This window comes from Manis pentadactyla, chromosome 6, assembly GCF_030020395.1.
Source record: "Manis pentadactyla isolate mManPen7 chromosome 6, mManPen7.hap1, whole genome shotgun sequence".
NCBI lineage: Eukaryota > Metazoa > Chordata > Mammalia > Pholidota > Manidae > Manis > Manis pentadactyla.
The window spans coordinates 80,183,172-80,207,071 of NC_080024.1; the positions used below are offsets into that span (position 1 = coordinate 80,183,172).

At 36.9% G+C, this 23,900-nt stretch overlaps 1 pseudogene; it reads left to right on the plus strand.

Annotated features, from left to right (window-relative positions):
- Positions 1 to 822: 822 nt before the first annotated feature.
- On the plus strand, positions 823 to 15,118 carry LOC130684183 (iron-responsive element-binding protein 2-like; annotated as a pseudogene).
- Positions 15,119 to 23,900: the final 8,782 nt, after the last annotated feature.

Here is a 23,900-nt window from a genome sequence, read left to right on the forward strand (position 1 = left end):
GGATGTAGTCTGGTTGTTTTCCTGTGTCTTCTGGTCTCTCTTTCAGGAAGAGTTGTCTTTGTTGTATTTTCAAGCATATATGTGGTTTTGGGAGGAGATTTCTGCTCCTCTACTCACGCCGCCATCTTGGCTCCACCTCTAAAAAAGATTTTGACATCTTAGGAAAAATGATTGATTCCATGTATGGTACCAAAAGATCACAAAGTTAAATTGAGAATTGTAGTGTTATCCCAGAGGAAAAGGAATATGCCATTATATTTTTAGAGGAATCAATTCTTTCTTTAAGACATACTGAGAATTAATCTTGCCTTTAGAGCCCTCTGGCTGTATTTTTTCTTAGCAATATTATGATCTATTTTTGATGTTTTAGTTCATAGAAAATTTCAATCTGTTACATACGTTCACATTTATTGAATTCTTTTTCTTCTTTGAAGTTCTATTCATGGTCTTCATAGGACTGATTTTATCTTGGTTTTCACAGTGTATATTGTGGTACCTCATTAATTTGGTGAAAGTAGCAGTTGGTTTGGTATATCTAATCTGTATTGCTCTCATCTTCATGAATTTAAGCAAACATCTTTCTCCTAGGCTTGAGTTTCTATATCTTAAGCAGTTTGGATTAAGTTACCCCTACCACCTCTGAGATGTTTGGACTTAGTATTGTCCCCAGGTTGAAGGCTGTTTCATTCTTAGTCCCATCCCTAGTTGCTTCACTGTACCAATCCAAGACCATTTCATAATTTTGAACAGGTGAAAGCTGTTTGGTTCTTGGTAAAAAATAAGAAAAATGATTTTAGAAGGAATTTTGAAGCCACATCTTAAATGTTATCAAAATGGAATTTACCTATAATTAATGATGCTGTAAATATTTGTGGTGTAAAATTTAATGTGCTGTAGAAATTAGTGATGCTACAGTTGGAATTTGAAGAATTTTTATAGCCAACATGTAATTTTTTATTTAAATACAGTTCATCTGTATATTTCTATTTCATCCAATTTACGATGCCATTAATGGATAGACACAACCTTATTTAAAATACTGCTAAGAAAGACTGCCAGCTAACAGACTCACCATTGAGTCTAAGGTATACCCCTATTTCAGAGACATTAAAATGTAAATCTTAGTCATTTTGAGTTTTCAGGCCCTTTTCTGTCCTAACAGTGACATGGGACCACTCTTCTATTGACAGTTTATCTTAAAACACCTGCAAAACCGGAAGGAGTTCCTGTTTCATAAGAACAAGTGGACCTCTTTCCTTCACCGTCACTAGTAAGAGTTAAAAATTAGATTTTGTAGTTTTCAAAGAAACCATGCTTATCTTATTGCTGATTTTGTGTATTTATGTGTGTCCCTTTATTAGCACCTCAGGCAAGTAGAAGTGGCTGGAACTTTTTTTGAGATTTTTGGAAGTGGAGTTTCACAATTATCTATAGTGGATCAAACTACAATAGCAAATATGTGTCCAGAATATGGTGCTATCCTCAGCTTTTTCCCTGTTGACAGTGTGACTTTAAAACATTTAGAACATACAGGTAAGAAGCAAGATCATTTAGGATAAACTTGTTACATTTCCAGTGTGTGTCTCTGAAATATTCTATAGTAAGTCACTATTCTTGTACATGTTATTTAGTTATTCATGAAATTGTCTTATTTTAAAAGAATGCATAAATGCATATTAAACTTCCCAGATTCTGGTCTGTTCCTGGTTCCCTGGGGCCCATTTACGGCAACGTAAAGGGATTATCTATACTGCCTACCTTCAGCTTTGCTTTTCCCCATAATGATGGAGACCTCCATTCTGCTTAGGGATCAGAGGTTGCAGTTTAATGGGAGTCAAGCTTGAGAATATTCTCATCTGTTCTTTTAGCAGGAATAGGTGGTCACCAGACAAAGAGTTTGGGACCCAGTGCTCTGACAGTAAGAAGCACGTGATTTGGTGAAAAGCAGCACAGGGTTACAAGTTCCGAATCTTCTGTAGCCTGGTAAGCTAGGAGTTTTTACCACTCTTATGTTGAGTAGTTTATGTATTATAAGAAGTACCTGAAAACCCACAATGTGTTGATACTACATAAGGCCCCTTATTTTTAAAAAGCAGGATCTCTTTTCTTATTTTGATCCACTTCCTCTTTTTTTTAAGTAAAAACAATTTTGTTTTTTTATTGAAGCATAGTTGCTATACAATCTTATATTGGTTTCAGGTATACAACACAGTGATTCAACACTTACATACATCATTAAATGCTCACCCCAGAACTGTTGACTATATGCTGTACTTTCATGTCTGTGACTAATTTATATTATGATTGAGATTTTGTGACTCTCTGTTTCATCCACCAACCCCAATTCCTCCCCCATGGTAACCACCAGTGACTTCTCAGTGTCTATCAGCCTATTGCCTGTTTTTTTCATTTTGTTTTGTTTTGTTTTTAAATTGCCCCTCTTCCTCTTTTAAAGAGATCATTGCTGAACTCCTAATCTCTAATCATACATATATTTGGGGAATATATTCTAGTATTTTTCATTTTGGGAGAAGATTATTATAAGTCACATGGCAAAATGAATAACAATTCATTTGGATTCTTGGAGAGGGAATAGTCCTCATAAAATGCTGAGATTTCTTCAAGCTGGATTTTGATGGGTGGCTTCTACATGGGTCTGGGCTTTCTCATGTGGTGGCTTTAGGAATCCAGTGGTCTGAGGACACAGAGACAGCCAGCCTTCTGGAAATCACACTGCTTTGGTGCAGGGGGAACACAGACCCCACCCCTTGCTGGAGGAATGTTACTGTTACATTGTGAGAAGAACTTATAACTTGGAGGATGTGTTCTGTGACAATCCTGCGGAAAGACCATCTGCATAAGTCACTTTACTTCTCATCAGGCTTACAGAGAACCACCCCAATGTTCAATTGGAAACTTTTAATATCAACATCTAAATTCTTTAATTTCTGCTTTTTCTCTGTAAAACTGTTCTTAACTTTCACTTTATTCTTTCATTTTAACTATTAATATTGTTTATTGTTTACGGAAAGTGATGGATTTCTTCCTTCATGGTGGATAGTAATTTATTATGTTCGGTTTTATTACTGGTTTTTCTTTTGCAAATAATATTTTTTGCGAGTCTTATAGAAGTTGCTCAGTATTTATCATCAGTGATTAACTTTTAAGTAAGGGCTGGTAGGTGTTTTTAGCAAGTAGCGTTTTCATGAAGGGTATACTTTACTCTTGAGAATAATATCAAATATTAATTTGGAATGAAATCTATTCTGAGTATTATGTAATCTGGAATATTTGTTTCTTGCTCATCATTGGAACGCAGAACCCTACCCCCAAAGATTTCGCAATTCCTTACTTGATTTTTGTTATTAATCTTCTTTGTAGGTTTTGACAAAGACAAACTCAAGTCAATGGAAGCATACCTTAAAGCTGTGAAATTGTTTAGCAATAACCAGAATAATTCAGGAACGCCTGAGTACTCCCAAGTATATACAGAATAACCCAAGTAGTAATGAAGAGTGTAAATTCTGGAGCCTAACCACCTGGGTTTGAATCCCAGCCCTAAAATTTATTAGTTTTGTAACCTTGGGCACTTTATTTAGCCTTTCTGCCTCAGTTTCCCCATCTCTAAGATAGGAAGATCCTATCTAACTCAGGATTCTTTAAAGATCAAACACAAATTCATTAGAACAGCCTCAGGCACATAGTAAGTGCTCAATAAATTTTAGCCATTATTACTATTTAACAAGCTAATGGGTATGTGAGTCTCATTTTATTAATTAATTTTACATAGATTTCTATTACAGTGAATTTTTCAACTTTTTATGGGGTCTAAATTTTTAGTATTTTAAGTACAAAATTGACTCTTAATTTAGCACTCTAATTTTTTTCTACTTCATGATCACTATAATATCCTCCCAAAATACCAGTTTTGATGATGTCTGCATCTGGTTAATGTCTATATTTTGTGAAAATCCACAATTATGAAAGGGATATCCAGTTATGCAGTCTTAAATGTTAAATATATTTTACAATCTAAGCAAACGTTTGTAATCTGTTGAGGATTTGTGTTTATATTGAAGTAGGTAGTATTCACTTTCAGGAGTCTTAATTTTAATAACATTCATTTTCTAGTAGTGTGTCAAGGATCTAAATAAACAACAGGATGTTATCATAGGTGTGGTTAACTGTTAGCTATATTTTTTGTGGGGGGTGGGAATCCATTTTCTCACCCAGCTGTATTGTTCTTGATAGCATGTATCCCTCCTTGAAATTTTAATTTGTGTACTGGTTTGTCTGTCTTTCCAAATGGAAGGTACACATAGGCTCCATTAGGACAGGAACTTGTGTCTGCACTATTTATTTTTATTTATTTTTATTTTTTGCATTGCATCTTCAGCTCCTAGAACACTGACTGGCACACAGTAGATATTCAGGAAACATGTTAGGCAAATAGGTGAATACATTACTGGCATATTGAAGGCTAGTATAGCACCCGTAGGGATTGAATTGGTGTAAATTTGCTTTGGTCGGGTCTTCCAACTTCTGTGAGGATTTTCTGGTCCACTTCACCACTGTTTATTGACTCTAGTGCTTTGTCCACATTAAAAAACAAAGAAGGGAAGAAAGAATGTAGGAAAGAGTAAGAAAAAGTAAGTAGAAACGTGGTAGTGGTAAAATAAAATGGAATACATTTGCTTATTAAAAACCTGACCATATTAAGAAATAAAGCTATAACCCATCAAGAAATTGATTTCAAGAGAAACTCATGAATCCCACTTTTAAACACAAAGACTACGATCACCTGGAGCCAAGAAATGAAGGCATAAGAAAAGCAGGTTTGTGGTCAAGGTCATTCAGAACAAGCGGGGTTGTAGAGGAATCATGAAGGTCTCAATGAAGGGAAACTTAATTTGCACATACGCTGGATAAGTGGATGACAGGAAGTGATAGAAATACCAGAGAAATTAATAGAAACTTAGGTGGAAGGTGGGGCTTTTAAAAAAATAATTTTTTGAACCAAGGAATAAAAGTGTGACCTGCAGGAGCCTGCATGGCCAGCTAGACACTGGGGAACCAGCAAATGAAAAACCCTTTCTCTGTTGTGTCCCTCCAGCACCATCTACCGACTGGCCGTGAAAGGGTAAATGCTCACGAGCCCAACTCCACTGTCACAGAACAGGCAAAGAAGGGAGAATTTAGAGCTCAGAGGCCAAAGTTGATAGTCACCACAGGCATCCACTGTACAAGAGACATCTGTGAAGACAGTGTTTATCATCTTCCTGGGAAAAAAAAACATTTGGGGAACAGAAAATTTTTTACAGACTATTCAATTGATGTTGGACAGTGTGTGCATTGTTCTGCTAGTCTTCTAGCAGTTTTTGTCATGTTTCATAAATGGGGTTGTTAAAAAAATCTGTATTTCTGGTGTTGAATGTCAGAATGAATACGTAACTCAGTGTGCTTCAGAAATTAGTCCTTAAGTTAGAATCTTTACTTAAAGTTCTAAATCCTTTCCCTTTTCTCCATGATCTAGGTGATCCAGATTAATCTGAATTCAATAGTTCCATCTGTCAGTGGTCCAAAAAGACCTCAGGATAGAGTTGCTGTGACAGAAATGAAAAGTGATTTCCAAGCTTGCTTAAATGAAAAGGAAGATCACTCTATTGATATCCTTGTCAGTGCACTTTGTGTTGAATAAGTAATATAGAACTAGCCAGGTGACCCATAAAGTCAATCTGCTGTGTTTTTTTGTTACAGCACACAACATCAGCCCCATTTTTCCTTCTGACCAAAGTATAGATCAGTCATTTACCCAGGTCCACTGTGAGGAGCAGAGGTTGACTGTCTCTCTTTAAGTTAAAATTTAAATTAATTAAAATTTGGGTTTCTTAGTCACAGTGGCCTCATTTCAGGTGCTGGATAGTTACTTGTGGTTAACACTTTTGTGTTGGACAGCATAGATACTAAATATTCACATCATCACAGAAAAATTCTGTTGAATAGCACTGTTCTAGACTTTTGTGACTTCCCAGAATAGGAGAAAAACACTACTGTGTAACTAATTATTCTCAAAATCTGGTAACAAGTGACCTCTTTGACTTGGGGGTTTATACAGAATTTCTGAGAATCATGGCTTCAATCTTGCCACTTTCTCTATTCTGAGAACTAGTAACTGGCTTTCAGAGCCTTCCTTTCTTAAAATTTCTTTGTGTGTGTGTGTGTGTATGTGTGTGTGTGAGAGAGAGAGAGAGAGAGAGAGAGAGAGAGAGAGAAGAGAGAGAGAGAGAGAGAGAGAGAGAGAAAGAGAGAGAGAGAGAGAGAGAGAGAAAGAAAATGTCAGACTTAGACAGGAACAAAATGGTGTGTTGAATTCCCATGTACTTCACTTCAACAATTAACAACTCATTGGCAGTCTTGCTTCATCTATTTTATACACATAGGTTCACAGGCTCATTTTGAAGCAGATCTTCAGGGCCATTGTTAACAAAGAAAATTTGTACATCTCTTGAGTATTACCTGAACAGCAGTGAGCAGAGAACAATAAAGCCAAGGTATACCTGCATTCTGGGTAGTTGGCTGTACCTAGTAATTCTTATTGTGACTACTCAAATTCATATTTTAGCTGAATCTTAACTACTAAAGGTCATGAATCTTTAGCAACACTCACAAATAATCAGAACTTCCAGTGTCAAATCATCATATGTCAAGGATCTGCTGTATTTTCTGCCAGTCTTTTTTCCTATTTGTATCCAGAATGCATAGTTTATATTTATGTGCAAATTTACATAGGTTGGATTTAAAGGCTTCCAAATTGCTGCCGAAAAGCAGAATGATGCCTTCACTATTTGCTATGAATAGGTGTCTATCAGCTGTCCCATGAGTCTGTCGTCGTCGCTGCAGTTACCAGTTGCATCAATAACTGCAATCCATCTGTCATGCTCTCTGCAGGTAGGTTGTGTTTTATGGCCATACATAGTCTTTTCCTAAATTAGTTTTTACTTTTCTGTTATGTGGTTTTTCTATATCACACGTGAGTATCAGTGTCTGTGTCTGAGAAACTTCATGAGATTTTTAGGTCTTCAACATTAGGTCTCAAGGAGACTAGGTTTGATTTATGTTACTAATTTTGTTTTTATTACATGGGAGGTAAATTTTTAAAAAATCATAACTTGCATGTCTATTAGTTTTAGGTTGTATCTGCTGCTTCTGGTAATTTAGAAGTATAATGATCGAATCCTTTGATAATCTATGTGAAGTTTCCATAGTAGTGTGCCATAGTCCATTGAGAGTAAAAGTTGATTGGTAAGGATTGTAAATGAAATCAGTTGTATGCACATAGAACCACTCATTGTTAAAAGTCATGTGTAATACATGCTGAATTATTATTTATTATGACTGGAATTTTAAAAGGCTCACTATGCATTGGTTACTGTGTGCATTATATTACTACATATCGTCCTTTGGTCCATTTATGCGCATGCCACATCAGGCTGCACGTGAACAATTTACAATGTAAAGCTAGTGTATCTGCTGCAACTTGTGGTTTGTTTCAAATGAAAAAAATCAAGAGCATAGAGTGGACAAAATAATGACAGTAAATTCATGAGTGTGGACTTTTACCCTGACAAGAGATGGAGATTGGCTTGTTAAATAAATACTTTCTCGCTTCCCCCTTTAATGTGAGGAAGGAGGGAGAGACATCACCGTAATGAATCATTGTTCACTGTGCAGGTCTTTTGGCTAAAAAAGCTGTTCAAGCTGGTCTGCATGTTAAACCTTACATCAGAATGAGTTTATCTCCAGGCAGTGGGATGGTTACACATTACCTCAGTTCCAGTGGAGTATTGCATTCCTTAGTAAACTCGGGTAAGTAAGTGATAGTTACACCTCTTTACACTGACATTGGTACTCAGCAGTGATGGAAGCTGCTTCCTAGAACCCTTCATAGTCAAGAAGTTAGAAAAATTGTGCTCTAGCTTACTTGTTACCTCACCATTGTCACACATCTTTGAGGCCCTGTCACTCACAGGTAAGATTGGTTATAGTCAGTGAACACAGCAGCAGTGTGCTGGCTGCAGAAGTAGGAAATGTGGATTCGAGTTTAAGGATGGAAAGACAAAATGGACAAGTAAAACCAAGTAGCAGTGGCCGGCCATATATGCCATGGTACCATGTAGAGTGTAATTTCCATGAGTTGGGAAGACAGGAAGAGTGAACTCTTACAGGTTGTTTTATTAACTGAGTAAATTGTCTTGATTGGGGCTTGTGATGTGCTGGGGTCTATTAAATAAGCACAGGTGAAGTTGTCCCTGAACTGTGGGGAAAATACGTTTACATTTCTTACATAATCAGAAAAATAAATTGTGGCTAGCTATATTCAGTGTCTATTTTGGAACATACCCTACATAAGTAGTCAATTCCTTTGCAAGAGAGATACATTTTAGATTTTCTTTTTGCTTTTAGAAGGACAGCTGGAGGTAATTTTGAGGATTTTACCTACAGTTTTTTAGTTATATCATCTTGGGATTTTTTTCAGGGACTTTTTTTGGTTAAGAATGGGAAGATTTGTTCCTGTCAGAGGACCCAACTCCAGCGCCTCTTTGGTGAGCTTTGGTCAGCTTGTTAAAGCCAGGCTGTCTTGAGGCTTTGTAGTTTAAACCCTCAGGCAGAAGTACAGCATCAGTTTTTTGAGTGCTCATGTTATGTTCCTAGCAAGTAGTAGCTGAGGAGTTTTCTTGTGTAGTGTGATTGGCTCTCTGCAGAGTTAGTTACCAATCCTGACTAGGGCTTGTCCTAAGCATCAGGACTTCAATGGTTGGCATCCAGTGCAGGCTGCATGCCCGAGAGGGAGAGTCAGGCTTGGTTGCTCAGAAACCGGAGTAGACATGCCGATGAAGGTTGATCCATCTGTCATGAATATTCTCTTCAGTGATCTTATTACAAAGGTGGAAATAAGAGATAAGGCTTGTCGTGTCTTCACAAATGCTGTGACGTTCTGTCCAGTCATATTTCTGTTTTGAAATGCAGATTTGAAATAGTTGGCTATGGATGTTCAGCATGTGTGGGAAACACAGCACCCTTATCAGAAGCCATTTTAAATGCAGTCAAACAGGTAAAATGTGTCATTCAATAAGATAACGAACTCTGTTTTATTAATAAATTACAGAAAATGTATATTGACATTTGTATTTCTGTAGACCTATATATATTCTGTGGGAATATTAACCTGTCAATCTTAAAATGATTCTCAAAGAATAACACCAGGAATTAGTTTATTTACAGTTTTGATAGTTCTGTAATAATTGGTAGAATATGTTTTGGTTATCTTGTCCTCAGAAGTACAATATTTGAGATTGTTTATGTATATATAATTATCCAAATTTGTACCATCTCTAGAATATATATTGTTTGTGTGTGTTTTTCTTCAGGGTGATTTGGTTACCTGTGGAGTTTTATCTGGAAACAAAAATTTTGAAGGTCGTCTTTGTGATTGTGTCCATGCCAACTATCTTGCCTCTCCACCCTTGGGTGGCTTATGCCATAGCAGGTACAGTGAATATAGATTTCCAGACCGAGCCTTTAGGTATCTCTTCCTTTATCTGCATACATATGTCCCTGCGCACACTTTTTTCCCAGAGGCTGTTGTATTTTTGAAATGTTTCTTAGATCAGCCATTCTTTGATCATTTCAGGACCTCTTGGTGTAATGCATCATCATTCATTTCTGTGTTTATATGAAGAAAGTAAAATGGGCATAGTTGCTTCCTTCAGCTGCTTATGCCTAAAGCAGTCTGCTGTTGAGTAATTTACTTAGTTTGTATGATAATTCCTTTGGCGATGTGAATGTCTTGAATCTCATACTAAAATATTTTAAACAGGTACTGACACTACTGGCAAGAACATTTACCTACATAATATTTGGCCTCCTCGAGAAGAAGTTCATCAGATAGAGGAAGAGCATGTTATATTGTCCATGTTTAAAACATGAAAAGAGGAAATAGAGGTAAGAGTCTCATTTCTTCAGCAGTTCAGTGAAGTGTCGATGTTTTCTTTATTTCACACATCCTGCTTTCTGAATAGAATAAAATTTTAGATTACATTATTTTGAACACATACGTTTTAATGAGTGATAGTCATTTTGTATCTGGAAATCTCTAGTATCTGAGAGAATAGCTTAGAGTAACAGAATTGATTTATTTTTTTACCTATTAGAAATATGTAGCAAGCATTTACATTTGGCATCTTGAATATGGGCACACTTCATATAAACTGCTCTGTTAGCCCACTCAGATGGTTCAGATTTCAAAAGAAAGATGGTGCAATGAGTCTGTCTCACCCATGCCTGGCCTCCTGCTTCACCTCCTCAGAGGCAACCAGTGCTTGTCAGTTTTTTAAGCATCGTCCCAGGGATGTCTTTTACACCTACAAGTAAATACATATAGTCACACTTTATTTAATAATGGAAAATATAAATATGAGGGCACAAAAAGTGTTTATTCACTTAACAAATATTTACTGAATCTCTGCTGTGTGCCAGGCACTCTTCTAGGTATGCGGATTTCATCAGTTAACAAAACCCAACATTCTCATGGGGAGAGGAAGGCAGTGAACCATTAGCAGAATAACTAGGTAGATTACATATTATGCTAAAAAGTGGTAAGTGGTAATGAAAAAATATATATGATCAGGGTAAAAAGAACCAATTGTGCAAAATTTGGGGAGTAGATTGTAATTTTATATAGAGTGGTTGAAAATATGACATTTGAGCAAAACTTTGAAAGATGTGAATAAGTTAGCCATATATCTGGACAAAGAAGAGGGCTGCCCGGTGGAGAAATCAGGGTAAAGGCCTCAAGGAGGGCAGTGTGGCTAGAGCATGGGAAATAAGGATAGTGGTAGGAAACGATGTCAGAAATGGAGGTCCCAGTACATAGGGAACTTTAGACCAATGTTAAAATGTAGTCTTGTACTCTGAGTGAAGTGACATGGGGAGTGGGAGCCATGGGAAGGTTTCGAACAGAGGAGTGTCATACTCAAAAGGGTTGCTCTTTGTATTGAGACTTTCTTTGGGGTGAAGGTTGGGTAGAAGCAGGAAGACCAGTGACAGCAGAATCCAGAGGGAAAGGCGATGATGGCTGGACTGCTGGGGTGGTGGTGCAGGTGGCAAGGGTTATAAGTGTAGTTTGAAAATATCACACTGTGATGTGGGACGTGCATTGAAAGAAGTAGCGGTTTTTGTCCATGACGATATTCTGAAGATCAACAGCAATACCCACACACAATCTCTCTTTAGCAACTTGTGTAGATATTTTTAAGTTTTTTAGATTTTTGGAGTCTACAAATTTTGACATTCAGTTTCTATTGAAACTTAACTCACAGGGTAGTGCTCCTAAAAATCTGGTGTGTTGGAATTTGATGAGCAAATCTTTATTGATTCCATCCAAAATGTCATGATTTTATAGAATGTGCTGTCAGCTTTATTTCTAAATCAGTAAGACCTATTTTTTTCATTTTAACATAAATACTTTATTCCCTTGATCATTTATATAAGCCTCTTTTTATGACTCCCATTTTATCTTTCTTTTAATTCACCAACCAAAACCATATTCACAGATGGGAAATAAGCAGTGGGATTCCTTAGAAGCACCATATTCACTCTTGTTTCCATGGGACTTGAAGTTAACTTCTATCAGATGTCCTTCATTTTTTGATAAGCTTGTTAAGTACTGTTTTATCACTGTTTCATCTTTTTAATGTTGTTATAACTAAAAAAACTCATGAAGAGTTAAATGCCTTTAACTTTTTACCTTTTAGACCAAAGAGCCAGTTTCACTGCTGTCTATTGAAAATGCCCACGTCCTACTGCGTCTGGGAGACTGTGTCACCACAGACCATATATCGCCCGCTGGAAGCATTGCGAGGAGTAGTGCTGCTGTTAAATACTTGGCCAGTAGAGGGTATGTGTGCCTGGTGTTCAGATGCTTTTATTTTGTCTCCTTTCTTACTGATTGAGAGGCTTCTGGTCACGTTCGTTCCTCCAGGAAGTACCTGCTGTCACAGGTGTCTGCTTGCCATGGTGACTTACGCAGTAACTGGAGTACCTGTTGTACCTGATTTTGCTTATGTTTTTAGAAACTGAAATGGCTGTTTTAAATTGCACCCCTAATAGAGGGGTAGCCAAAATAAACAACTGATTGGAAGCAAGACTTCTCTTTTCAATTTTTCTTTGTTGAAAAGTCATCATGGTTTGACCTGTCAAATTACCCTAACCACCCTCCCCTAGTTAGAAATTTAAATGTGTCTTTTGTGGACTATAAGATGCATGTGCATGAAGCTAGGCTTGATCTGTGTCAAATGGAAAGACAGTGAATTCCTGCTTTTTGAGTCTAAAATTTTACATAAATCAATGAATGTAAAGATCGTTTATAGAGGAGATAACAATCTGAAACTAGAAACACATTATTTCATTTCTCTGTGCATGGTAATGCTCTCTGGTGTCACAGAGCCATCCTGACACCACAGACAGGTTTGCTGAAGGTGGGACATGCTGCCCGATCAACCTTGGTGTTTGTGCTGCTTGAATGACAAGACTTTGCAGTGAAATCTCATACACAGACCATGTCATGTGGCTTGGTTTGTCATGTAGTAAACCTGAAAACTCTTACTGTAGTTTCAGCAGTGCTGTCGTGAATTTTGTGTTTGAACTTACTTTCCAGTTAACTGTAGTTTGGTGTGAATTAAAGTACTTTGGTAGAAATTACTAATAGCAGCTGCCTTTGGTAAAACTTCACGAAGATGAATCAGTTTGTTACCCACTTAGCTTTTATATACAGTGTTGAGAAATAAGGTAAATTTTCTTTTTCCCAGATATTTGTTGGTTGTGATTTCCATCTTGGTCGTAATTGTGACATTGCTGCCAACCCTCAAAAAAAAGGAGCCACCACTTTCCAAGATACAGTTTTTATATTTATTGTAATTTCAGATCTTAGAATATTTAATCCAGTACTTCTCATAAATCAGAATTTTTTTAAATAGACATATGAACCATCCCCCACCCCCACCTCCATTATAAAAACATTTAAGTGTACAAATTTAGAATATTTATTGCCTTTACATAAAAGGCCGAACAGACACTTAGCTGTTGTTGAGATGCTTAGCTGTTTCTTGTCCTGGTGACCAGTCCAGCCCGTTAACACCCAGATTATGGTGTCTGAATGCCATAGCACTGTACAGGTATCTCAGCTTTCCAGAAGCTCAAGTCACACCACTTTGTTTTCACAAAAGACCTACATTGGTGTGGTAACAGCTTTTTTCGTGGAAGTGAAAATCCTCTTCGGACTTCTTTCCATTAGCAAAAAGGCAAGTGCTAGTGTAGGTCTATGGCAAAAGTGGAGGGATGTGACCCTCCAGAAATCAGGAGATGCCCTGCACTGGATGCTGTTTTGGTTTATGAATGGTTATGTTGGAACATTCTCTTCCAGATAGGAGGGGAAACCCATACAAACAACCAGTGCTTCTTGGAGAGATGATTGATTCCAAATTTGGGTCTGGAAAATGTCTATATTTTTCCCAGTGAGAAATAGCTGCCAGAAACTACAGGGCTTCTGTGAAAAGGTCTCAGGAACCAATTTGAACCTGCCACTGCTTAAAGATGGGACATGCTGAGCATCAGTAAAAAATACTAACTGGAATGGATTAAATCATGCATTTTAGTCTCTGAGTTTATAATAATACTGAAAGAAAAAAACAGACCAACTTACCTCTGGAAGTTGGTAGGGAACCATCTGATTACTTAACAGTCATAGATTTGTAAACAGTCTTTACCATGTGGAATGAATTTCAGTATAACCTAATCATTGATGAAGGACATTTGTCTTTATAGAAGTTTTCCAGCTAAAAGTTGGAGGAGGAGTGATGAGTATCACTGTTGTGTAATCCCTAATGAAAGATTTAATCTGGACAGTGATGATAGTCCCTGGTAACATTCCAGAAAGAGACAACTGGGTATCATGTGCCTCCAATGGATATTTGACCTATGAGGCCTGTTACACAAATTAACATTAAAAACCCAAATATTATCAAGCCATTGGATCTGACATCTTGTTTACAGGAAATAAAGTGACAGAGGATTGGGAATGACACCGTGGGAATGCAGTTAGCACAGTATAAATGCAGGAAACTACAACCAGTGACCTGTTTCCTTCAGAAAAAGTACAAGAGGGGCAAGAAGGGAAAGCAGATGTGAAGATTAAGAGATTGACTGAATGAATATATGAAGCATATTTGGACCCTGCCTGATTTGAACAAACCAACAACAAATGAATCATGGGGAAAATCAGGGACATTTGAATATTGACTGGCTCTCTGATATTAAGAAACTGTGGGGGCTTTTTTTGGTATCAGGATAGTATTTTACGAGTCCAAATCTTTTAGAGGAACATACTGAAATAGATACAACTAAAATGTGTTTTCCTCAAAATAATGTAATAGGGGATAATTATGGAAGAAACAGAGTCCATGATTTGATTATTACAATGTGATGAGAGGCACCTGCTTGTTGATTCACTGTTCTGTTTGCCCTACTTTTGTACATACTTGAAATTATCCATAATAAAAAATGTTTTGAGTAAGTTTTACAATTCAGTAGTACGTGATTATTTTCCACCTGAAATTAAATTACTTACATAATTTTCCTGTAGCCTTACCCCTCATGAATTCAACTCTTACGGAGCCTGAAGAGGTAATGATGCTGTAATGACAAGAGGAACTTTTGCAAATATCAAGCTTTTTAATAAGTTTTTGGAAAACCAGCTCCCAAAACAATTCATTTTCCATCAGGACAGATAGTCAGTATATATACAAAGTATTTAAGCAGTTGCCAACTATATCAAAATTTGTGTTAATGATTTTTGTGTTTGTTTGACTCTATAGCTAGATGTGTTTGAGGCTGCTGAGCTGTACCAGAAAGAAGGATCCCACTGATTGTTTCAGCAGGAAAGAAATATGGGTCAGGAAATTCAAGGGACTGGGCCACCAAAGGACTGTTTTTGCTGATATCAATTCTTAAATTTTATCTTACTAAACTTCAAAGAGTTTTAAATGTTTCCTTTTGGCGGTAACATCCTGTGAAAGTTTATTTTCCTCATTTGGATTTTTTGTACTTATTTGAATATCATATTTTTGTTTTTTTTGTGATCTTATATAATATTTTGTACTAATATAGCTTCACTTTAATACTCTGTGTTTGATTAAATCTAGGTCACTCTTTTCTTATTTGAGGAAATCATATGTTAGAAGGAAAGAAGATTCTGTCCTGCTTGATAATAAAAATTACTTGTGTACAGTGGTAGTTTACTTAACCCCTTTTGTCTGATTTGCTCCATCAGGAGTTAACAGACTCAGAGATAGTAGGCTACGTTTTCCTTTTTATTCCTAGAACAGGTGAAGATGGTGACAGGTCATCTGCCCCAAGACATTTCTCCTGAGACTCTTTATTGGAGAGCAAATAGGGGTCCACTGGAGAGAGAAGTCATAGGACTTGTAGTTTCTGACATTTCATACTCACAATTTGTAGTTGTAAAAAGGCTGGGCAAAACCAACCCTCACCACTCTCATATCTTATTAACTTTGTTCTTTTTGAGTTTTTAGTCTTCACCCTTAAGATGGACATGCTGATTATCTCATCTTTCTGAGATAGTACAAATATTGTGAATATTAATTACAGGTATAGGTTCCCTTTTTCCTGAGACGTTTTTTAAATTAAGGTATCATTGATATACACTGTTATGAAGGTTTCACAAGAAAAACAATGTGGTTATTACATTCACCCTTATTATCAAGTACCCCGCCATACCCCATTGCAGTCACTGTCCATCAGTGTAGTAAGATGCCACAGAGTCCCTATTTGTCTTTGAGCTACACTCTTCCCCGTGACCCCCCACACACACACCATGTGTGCCAATCATAATGCCCTTCAATCCCATTCCTCATCACTCCCCACCAAATCTCCCCAACCCCTCCCCTTTAGTACCACTAGTCCCTTCTTGGAGTCTGTGAGTCTGCTGCTGTTTTGTTCATTCAGTTTTTGCTTTGTTATACTCCACAAATGAGGGAAATAATTTGGTATTTGTCTTTCTCTTCCTGACTTATTGCACTTGAGCATAATACTCTCTAGCTCCAGCCATGGTGTTGCAAATGGTAGGATTTACATCTTTCTAATGGCTGAATAGTATTCTATTGTGTATATGTACCACATCTTCTTTATCCATTCATCTACTGATGGACACGTAGGTTGCTTCCATATCTTAGCTATCATAAATAGTGCTGCAGTAAACATAGGGGTGCTTATGTCTTTCTGAATCTGAGAAGTTGTCTTCTAAGGGTAATTTCCCTGAGGTGGAATTACTGGGTCCAATGGTATTCCTATTTTCATTTTTTTGAGGAACTTCCATATTGCTTTCCACAGTGGTTGAACATTCCCACCAGCAGTGTAGGAGGTTCCCCCTTTCTTTGCATCCTCGCCAGCATTTGTTGTTCCTAGTCTTTTCTGTGTTGGCCATCCTAACTGGTGTGAGGCGATATCTCATTGTGGTTTTAATTTTCATTTCCCTGATAATTAGTGATGTGGTGCATCTTTTCATGTGCCTGTTGGCCATCTGAATTTCTTCTTTGGAGAAGTATCTGTTAATATCCTCCACCCATTTTTAATAAGGTTATTTGGTTTTTGGGTGTTGAGGCGTGTGAGGTCTTTATGTATTTTGGATGTTAAGCCCTTGTGGGGTATTTCATTTACAAATATTTTTTCCCATACTGTAGGATGCCTTTTTGTTCTGATGATAGTGTCCTTTGCTGTACAGAAGCTTTTTAGCATGGTGTAGTCCCATCTGTTCAGTTTTTATTTTGCTTCCCTTGCCCGAGGAGATGCGTTCAGGAAAAAGTTGCCCATGTTCATATTCAAGAGATTTTTACCTATGTTTTCTTCTAAGAGCTTTATGGTTTCATGACTTAACATTCAGCTCTTTGATCTATTTTGAGTTCAATTTTGTGTATGGGGTTTGACAATAATCTAGTTTCATTCTCTTACATGTAGCTGTCCAGTTTTGCCAACACCAGTTGTTGAAGAGACCGTTACTTCCCCATTGTATGTCCATGGCTCCTTTATTGTATATTAATTGACCATATATGCTTAGGTTTATATCTGGGCTCTCTAGTCTGTTCCATTGGTCTATGGGTCTGTTCTTGTGCCAGTGCCAAATTGTCTTGATTTCTGTGGCTTTGTAGTAGAGCTTGAAGTCAGGGAGTGTTATCAACCCACACTTTATTCTTCCTTCTCAGGATTGCTTTGGCTACTCATGGTCTTTTGTGGTTCCATATGAATTTTAGAACTATTTGCTCTTGTTTGTTGAAGAATGCTGTTGGTATTTTGATAGGGATTGCATTGAATCTGTAGGTTGCTTTAGGCAGCATGGCCATTTTTTCAATATTAATTCTTCTTACCCATGAGCATGGGATGTGTTTCCATTTATTGGTATCTTCTTTAATTACTCTCATGAGTGTCTTGTAGTTTTCAGAGTACAGGTCTTTCACTTCCTTGCTTAGGTTTATTCCTACGGATTTTATTCTTTTTGAGGCAATTGTGAATGGCAATGTTGTCCTGATTTCTCTTTCTGCTAAGTTCATTGTTAGTGTATAGGAATGCAACAGATTTCTGTGTATTAATTTTGTATCCTGCAACTTTGCTGAATTCAGATATTAGATCTAATAGTTTTGGAGTGGATTCTTTAGGGTTTTCTACGTACAATATTATGTCATCTGCAAATAGTGACAGTTTAACTTCCTCCTTGCCAATCTGGATGCCTTTTATTGCTTTGTGTTGTCTGATTGCCATGTCTAGGACCTCCAGAACTTTGTTGAATAAAAATGGGGAGAGTGGGAATCCTTGTCTTGTTCCCAATCTCAGAGGAAAAGCTTTCAGTTTCTAAATGTTAAGTATGATGTTTGCTGTGAGTTTTTCATATGTGGCCTTTATTGTGTTGAGGTACTTGCCCTCTACACCCATTTTGTTGAGAGTTTTTATCATGAATGGATGTTGAATTTTGTCAAATGCTTTTTCAGCATCTATGGAGATTATCATGTGTTTTTTGTCCTTCTTTTTGTTGATATGGTGGATGATGTTGATGGGTTTTTGAATGTTGTACCATACTTGCATCCCTGGAATAAATCCTACTTGTTCATGATGGATGATCTTTTTGATGTATTTTTGAATTTAGTTTGGTAATATTTTGTGGAGTACTTTTGCATCTATGTTCATCAGGGATAGTGGTCTGTAATTTTCTTTTCTTGTGGTGTCTTTGCTTGTTTTTGGTATTAGAGTGATACTGGCCTTGTAGAATGAGTTTGAGAGTATTCTCTCTTCTGCTTTTTGGAAAACCTTAAGGAGGATGGGTATTAGGTCTTCACTAAATGTTTGATAAAATTCAGCAGTGAAACCATCTGGTCCAGGACTTTTGTACTTAAGTAGTTTTTTGATAATCAATTCAATTTTATTGCTGGTAATTGGTCTATTCAGATTTTCTGTTCTTTCCTCGGTCAGCCTTGGAGGGTTGTATTTTTCTAGGAAGTTGTCCATTTTTTCTAGGTTATCCAGTTTGTTAGCATATCATTTTTCATAGTATTCTCTCATAATTCTTTGTATTTCTGTGGTATCCACAGTGATTTTTCCTTCCTCATTTCTGATTCTGTTTGTGTGTGTAGGCTCTCTTTTTTCCTTGATAAATATATGGCTAGGGGTTTATCTGTTCTGCTTTATTTTCTTGAAGAACCAGCTCCTGCTTTCATTGATTATTTCTATTGTTTTATTCTTCTCGATTTTATTTATTTTTGCTCTAATCTTTATTATGTCCCTCCTTCTACTGACTTTGGGTCTCATTTGTTCTTCTTTTTCTAGTTTTGTTAATTGTGAGTTTAGACTCTTCATGTGGGATTATTCTTCTTTTCTGAGGTGTGTCTGTATTGCAGTATACTTCCCTCTTAGCACAGCCTTTGCTGCATCCCACAGATTTTTGCAATGTTGAATTATTGTTGTCATTTGTCTCTCCATATTGCTTGACCTGTTTTTATTTGGCCATTGATCCATTGATTATTTAGGAGCATGATATGAAGCGTCTATGTGTTTGTGGGCTTATTCATTTTCTTTGTGTAATTTATTTCTAGTTTCATACCTGTGTGGTCTGAGAAGCTGGTTGGTATAATGTCTGTCTGTTTGAATTTACTGAGGCTCTTTTTGTGGCCTAGTATATGATCTATTCTTGAAAATGTCCCATGGGCACTTGAGAAGAATGTATACCCTGTTGCTTTTGGATGGAGTGTTCTGTAGATGTCCATTAGATCCATCCATTCTAACATGTTGTTCGGTGTCTCTGTCTCCTTACTTATTTTCTGTCTGGTTGATCTGTCCTTTGGAGTCAGTGGTATGTTGAAGTCTCCTAAAATGAATGCATTTCATTCTTTTTCCCCCTTTAATTCTGTTAGTGTTTGTTTCACATATGTAGGTGTTCCTGTGTTAAGTGCATAGATATTTTTAATAGTTATATCCTCTTGTTGGACTGACTCCATCATTATGTAATGTCTTTCTTTGTCTCTTGTTACTTTCTTTGTTTGGAAATCTATTTTGCCTGATACAAGTACTGCAACTCCTGCTTTTATTGTCCCTATTAATTGCATGAAATGTCTTTTTCCATTCCTTTACTTTCAGTTTGTGTATGTCTTTGTTGATGTCTCCAGATGGTTTAAATGGCTGATGTTGGGTTACAGACGTGGTGTGGTTAAACAGGAAAGAGATTGGCATGAGTTTCTAATCATTATTCTTTGGAATACAAAATACACTATTACCACAAACTGCTGACACACAGGAACTTAAAGCACTCTAAGATAGAGTTGGGTACCTTTTGCACTAATCCCTAAATTTTGATAAGGCCAGTGTCTAAAGTAACAGTAGTCAGATCTACAGGGTTTAGTAAGTATCTGCATCCTTACTCAAAGCTTCATATTCACCAAAGGTAGAACAGAGCTCTATGACTTAAAAGACATTAAAAATTTTAAGTCTTGTATCCTCTTAAAGGTGTTGTTTTCTGTAGATTTCAGAGGAAGAATTTTCTATTTCGTTGCATAATTAGCAGTTTCTCAACAGTCTCTGCTTGCCCTTCTAATCAATCTTTTCTGTTCTCTTTATCCTTCCTCTTTGAGAAGAAGGAGAAAAAATTAAATCATAAACCCACTTTACTTTCTAGGAATTTATTAAGTCCTGCTATAAATCTAATCACTGTTTAACTGGCCAAATATAACAAGAATGTTAACAATAAAAAATTGATTTCTGTATAATTTTGATTGTGCACTAAAAAAATCATCACTCTAAGGTTTACTCAACATCATAGGCACAATCAAAGAATGTTCTATCAGAGTGTAACACACTTGTAGGGCTGTGTAACTCCAAGAGGAGCTAAATCAAAAGCCTTGGGGAAATTCCGAGCTTGCCCTGTTTTTAATTTAAATTACCATGTACTAGTATTACCCACAGTTTAAGTAGAACTAGTCAAAAATTTGTGGACTACTAAGCTTATCTACAAATAAGGATGTCCATTAACCAAGCAAATTGGAAAGAACAGATCTGTCAGTGCTTTTGTACTGACAGCAATCAATGCTAACATGGTTTTTTTTTTGTAGATAATTATTTTTTATTGAAGGGTGGTTGACACACAGTATTACATTAGTTTAAGGTGTACAACACAGCGATTAAAGATTTATATACATTATAATTCTAGGTACCAGCTATCACCATACCAAGTTGTTACAATATTTTGACTATATTCCTTATGCTATACATTACATCCTGGTTACTTATTAATTTTACAATTGGAAGTGTGTAATTATTTTTTGGTGAGGGCATCTCTCATATTTATTGATCAAACGGTTGTTAACAACAATAAAATTCTGTATAGGGGAGTCAATGCTCAATGCACAATCATCAATCCACCCCAAGCCTAATTTTCGTCAGTCTCCCATCTTCTGAAGCATAATGGACAAGTTCTCACATGGAGAACAAATTCTAACACACTGAATAAGTTACATGGTGAACAGTACAAGGGCAGTCATCACAGAAACTTTCAGTTTTACTCATGCATTATGAACTATAAACAGTCAGTTCAAATATGAATATTCATTTGATTTTTATACTTGATTTATATGTGGATACCACATTTCACTCTTTGTTATTATTGTTTTTAATAAAATGCTGAAGTGGTAGGTAGATACAAGATAAAGGTAGAAAACGTAGTTTAGTGTTTTAAGAGAGGAAACGCAGATGATCAGGTGTGTGCCTGTAGACTAAGTGTTAATCCAAGCTAGACAAGGGCAATAAAACATCCACCTATGCAGAAGATTTCTCTCAGAACAGGGGGGGTGAGGTTCTAAGCCTCACCTCTGTTGATCCCCAATTTCTCACCTGATGACCCCCCTGCGACTGTGCCTGTCTTAGGTTGTTCCTCCCTTGAGAAATCTTACCCGTCTCTGGCTAACCAGTCATCTTCCGGGGCCATACAGGGAAATGTAAAGTTGGTAAGTAAGAGAAGCCTTATTGTTTGAAAAGGTTAGCTTTTTCCTTCTTTGCATATTTATGTCCTGTGACTTCTATGCCCAGCATTTGTCTTGAGGTATCTTTACCACTTGGAAGAATTATGATACTTGGTAAATTCGATATGAGGCACGAATTCTATTTGGGGCTTGTAATTAGGTAGGAAGAAGAAAAGCTATAGAAGTAGCAGGCGAAAGAAAACATGGGAAGATTGATTATTTCTTTGACATATCTACTTGTAGAGTAACTTCAGCATGTATACGTTTTAAACTACTAATTAAATTACACACATATTAACATAATAGGAGTATAGTTACATAACCAAAGCATACCTGTAATTACCAGCCATCTCCAGTGAAACCAAGAAAACCAGTTAGGCACTTTAGGCATTTGTGAAAACTTATCTATGATATGGTGGATATTGTCCAACTGAACTTGAACAGTCTGAGAGAAATCAGACAAATTAAAACAACCCATTCCTGGGGAATGTTTACATCCCTTATGTTCTTTTAATAGTAAATAGTCTGTAGTTGTAAGATTTTGGAGCGCTACAATTTGCACTTCTCCTAATTCTTGGTTGACTTCCAACAGTATAGATCCAGTCAAATTTGTTGTTTTACTGTATGCACAGGCCAGCTTAGATATCTCCTTCTTCATTCCCATGGCAAGTCCAGGAACTGGTGGGATGAGTGCATCAACACCTGTAGCAGTGCATGGATCTTTGTTGGGTTTTTTTGATGATCATCTTCTGGCATGAGTCTTCCAGAGAGTGCTGATGTTGGAAGTTCTTTTTCATATCGTATCTTAGTTCATTTTTTGGGTAGCCCAATTAGGCTTTGATCCTCTGTATAAACACAAACAGACTCTTTGCCTACACTTTTATATGCAATTTATACAATTGTGTAGAACACATTGGAGGTCAACACACAGGAACTGCTTTTTTTTGTTGTTATCATTAATCTACACTTACATGATGAATATTATGTTTATTAGGCTCTCCTCTATACCAGGTCCCCCCTATAAGCCTCTTTACGGTCACTGGCCATAAGCATAGCAAAACGTTGTAGAATCACTACATGTTTTCTCTGTGTTGCACAGCCTTCCCCTTTCTCCCACCCCCCATGCATGCTAATCTTAATACCCCCTTCTTATTCCCCCCCCTTATCCCTCTCTACCCACCCATCCTCCCCAGTCCCTTTCCCTTTGGTACCTGTTAGTCCATTCTTGAGTTCTGTGGTTCTGCTGTTGTTTTGTTCCTTCAGTTTTTCCTTTGTTCTTATAATCCACAGATGAGTGAAATCATTTGATATTTCTCTTTCTCCGCTTGGCTTCTTTCACTGAGCATAATACCCTCCAGCTCCATCCATGTTACTGCAAATGGTAGGATTTGCCCTTTTCTTATGGCTGAGTAGTATTCCATTGTGTATATGTACCACATCTTCTTTATCTATTCATCTATCGATGGACATTTAGGTTGCTTCCAATTCTTGGCTATTGTAAATAGTGCTGCAATAAACATAGGGGTGCACTGATCTTTCTCAAACTTGATTGCTGCATTCTTAGGGTAAATTCCTAGGAGTGCAATTCCTGGGTCAAATGGTAAGTCTGTTTTGAGCATTTTGATGTACCTCCATACTGCTCTCCACAATGTTTGAACTAATTTACATTCCCACCAGCAGTGTAGGAGGGTTCCCCTTTCTCCACAGCTTCGCCAACATTTGTTGTTGTTTGTCTTTTGGATGGCAGCCATCCTTACTGGTGTGAGGTGATACTTCATTGTAGTTTCAATTTGCATTTCTCTGATAATTAGCGATGTGGAGCATCTTTTCATGTGTCTGTCGGCCATCTGTATTTCTTTTTTGGAGAACTGTTCAGTTCCTCTGCACATTTTTTGATTGGGTTATTTGTTTTTTGTTTGTTGAGGCATGTGAGCTCTTTATATATTCTGGACGTCAAGCCTTTATCGGATCTGTCATTTTCAAATACATTCTCCCATACTGTAGGATTCCTTTTTGTTCTATTGACGGTGTCTTCTGCTGTTCAGAAGCTTTTCAGCTTAATATAGTCCCTCTTGTACATTTTTGCTGTTGTTTTCCTAGCCCAGGGAGATATGTTCAAGAAGAGGTCACCCATGTTTATGTCTAAGAGGTTTCTGAATATGTTTTCTTCCAAGAGTTTAATGGTTTCATGACTTACATTCAGGTCTTTATCCATTTTGAATTTACTTTTGTATATGGGGTTAGACAATGGTCCAGTTTCATTCTCCTACATGT